At 38.1% G+C, this 3225-nt stretch overlaps 1 long non-coding RNA gene across 1 annotated transcript; it reads left to right on the top strand.

Moving 5' to 3' along the window:
• The first annotated feature begins 501 nt into the window (after positions 1–501).
• On the top strand, positions 502–3225 carry LOC130984937 (uncharacterized). The gene is made up of 3 exons (XR_009088824.1): positions 502–829; positions 2377–2457; positions 3082–3225. It is a non-coding gene; the product is annotated as an uncharacterized LOC130984937 (long non-coding RNA).

Below are 3225 nucleotides of genomic sequence, written 5' to 3'. Positions count from 1 at the left end.
CCTAATTTAATAAATACAAAACTTATATGAGGATTTAATTAAGTAAAAACCTTCGTTAAAAGTGTGATGTATGATTCAATATTTTATAGAACCTAAACTATCTTTCATAAAACTTATGTAAACTTCATTATTAGTAATACTAATACTAATACCCGTAAAAAAGTAATACTAATACTAATACTAATCTAGCATAGTAAATTAAAAGATATGTGACCCGTAAAGAAAATAAGTTAAATTAAGCAGACCATTTAATCACAAGACCTAATCAACTTAATTATTTATATCCTTACTTTATTCCACAAAAATATGAAATTGTCCAACTCAGTGTATGGAAATTTACGACTATTAAACTTGTAATATCCCGTTTCCTCGAGCTAAGTCTAGAATAATTTTTAATTTAGAATTTATTTTAAACTTAGAATTAAGATGATTCACGCCGGATTGAGAAAAAAATGAATTTATTTTAATTCCAACAAAGACGATTTACAAAAATATATTTTGTAAATTTAGTTATTAAATTTATGTGCGTCGCATATTTATTTAATTTAGCATTCAAGCATTTTCATGAGCTATTTATTTAAGCAAACACTGAACGATTATTACAGTTTTCATAGTACAACCCGGAAGATTTTTATTTTATTTTATTTTACTCCACTACACCCACTACCCACTACACCTACTCCTACACAGCAATACATTCGTCCACTCCTCTCTGTCTGCCATATCTCAATTATTCTCGCAAGGAAGAAATTCAATGCACATCTCTATCTCCAGAAGTTCAACAACATCATATTCACTAACCATTCGTCTCTACACAGAACACTATAAGGTTTATCTCAACTTTATTTTACTTTTCATTCAAGCACATCTCTTCTTGTTTCACAGAGCACTAACCAAACACACTCAATCAAATGAAACCAACTCATTCATTCATGTGTGTATATATATTCGTGTGCACAGAATGAATAAGAGAATTCATCTAATATGCTATATTTTCAAACAAAGCCATGAATCTAGATAATCAAAAGCAAAGAAAAATACATATGCATACACTCTGTTTATATATATACTTATATACATGAAGCATGTCAGTTTTATACAAAAGAAAAAGAATAAAAGATGGAGTTTTGAGTTTTGATTTTTGCTTGTCGAATCTGAGTATTTGGAGCGTTTGAGTCGGGAAGGGTGAGGGTGTGTCGTCGGCAGAGGCTGTCGTGGCTGCTCCCCGGCGAGCTTCCGCGGCGGCGGGACTTTGAGCGGTCGAGAGTTGAGAGAACAGGGGCTGAAGGACGACGGTCGGCGGCCTTGCTGCCGTCGACCTGAGAAGAGAGCCGAGGGAGAAACTTGTGTTGAGTGTCTTGCTGAGAGGGTGTCGGCAACGGTGGCTTGGCTGCTGTTGCCGGAAGGTCGAGAGAGTCGACGGCCGAGGCGGTTTACAGCCGTTTCTCCGGTGAGCTTCCGCGGTGGTGGTTCTTTCGGCGGCTCCACCGCTAGTTGTCCAAAGCAGGGGAATGAGAGGGAGGCGACAAGGCAGGACCTTGTTGTTGCTGTCGACGGAGAGAGATAGGTTGAGGGAGATGAGGCCGGAGTCGGAGGACGGCGATGGCGGCGGTCCGGCTGACTGCTGCTGTCGGCTGGAGCAGAGGTGGGCGACGGCGGTCGGGCGGTGGCGCTGCTACCGCTACCGGAAAAGAAGAGAGGGGGGAGAAGGAGGTGTTGGAGCGCCGCTGCTATGTGCGTGTGTGCGTGTGTTGTTTTGTGTGTGTGCGTCTGATGGGGGAGGGATTGAAGAGGGTAATAGGTTTAAGTGTTGGGGGCTTGGGCTTGGGAGTGTTGGGAGCTTGGGCCGATTTAATTGGGCCGATTTATTGGGCCGAAATTATTTTATTTAGTGGGCTGAGTTTTGTTTATTAAATTAGTTGGGCCCTTGGTTTTAATAATTGTGCTGGGCCTTAATTCAATTATTTAATAGATGGCCCTATTATTGTTTTATTAAATTGGGCTTTCTTATTTTTAATTAATTGAACTATTATTAGTTTGATTAATTTATTTAAAGGATAATTTTCATAATAATATTAAATTATTATTAGGTGCATATTTTAAGTAAATTACTTATTATATGCTAAGCATGGCATGAAATTTCATTATATTTTGCAATAAAAGTATTTATGATTTAATTGGTTTTATTTATAATTCCAATTATTTAAGAAAATCGAGTAAGGATATTGTTGGTGTCCTTAACTCAAGAATTTAGTTTTCAATTATTTATTTATTAAATTTTGAAAACCCGGCTAAGTGAATCATAGAATAATAAGCACTACACCATGACTTAAGATTAGATTCAAGGAGACCTATTAAGAATAGAATTTCTTGTAGGCTTTGTGACCAGGGGGATTAGCGCTGCTTTCCCAAGACAGGTTTATATGTGATTATGATCTTCAGGCTTTGCCTATCCAGGTGGGCATTACTTTCCAAATGTACAAAGTATGATTGAGTTATTAAGCTCTAAATATTTCAATGAAATGCAAATTGTTTATTTAATGTAATGAAAACTGTTTATCCAATAAAATATTTATGTGCACTCTGCTCTGTTTAAGGCTCGCGCAGTTAATCAATTGAGGTTCTCTTATGACCTAATACGTTGTTTGAGAATTGTGTACACTTGTTAGTTGACTCGGTGGGTTGATCTCCATCGGGCTCTAACCAGAGGCGTTATAAGGGTGCTCGACTGGATGTGTTCCGGAGCATGAGAAATATCAGGCCTGCCTGGGTAGCGTCCCGAGGTCAAAGTAAACTTGTCTGGGTTACGCCCTCAGTTCAAGTCAGCGGGAGACAGAGATCCGTCGGTGGCTAAAAGGTCCGGGATCACAGCGAGTAACAGAAAGGGAGTGTGACATGTGCGCACAAATGAAAGAAAATGTTTTAACATGCTTAGAAGTACTTCTTTCAATTTAAAACCTTCTAAGTCATGTCGAGTATGATTGGATAAACTGTCTTTATTAAAATATGAAATGTTTCAGAAAATGCATGCCCACTAAGTACATTAGTACTTAGCCCAAAAATACTTTCAAATATTTTCAGGTTGGCTGGCTGGTGCTGACGGGACGGAGCTGAGGCTCGAGATAAATTCCTATGTTAGACTTCCGCTGTAGCAATTACTTATATCAGTCTTTTGTTTTCCCAACTTAAGATCTTCATGTTAAATTTCAAATGATATATCTGACC

This window comes from Salvia miltiorrhiza, chromosome 5 (assembly GCF_028751815.1).
Source record: "Salvia miltiorrhiza cultivar Shanhuang (shh) chromosome 5, IMPLAD_Smil_shh, whole genome shotgun sequence".
NCBI lineage: Eukaryota > Viridiplantae > Streptophyta > Magnoliopsida > Lamiales > Lamiaceae > Salvia > Salvia miltiorrhiza.
This window is presented reverse-complemented; position numbering and strand designations above follow the sequence as displayed.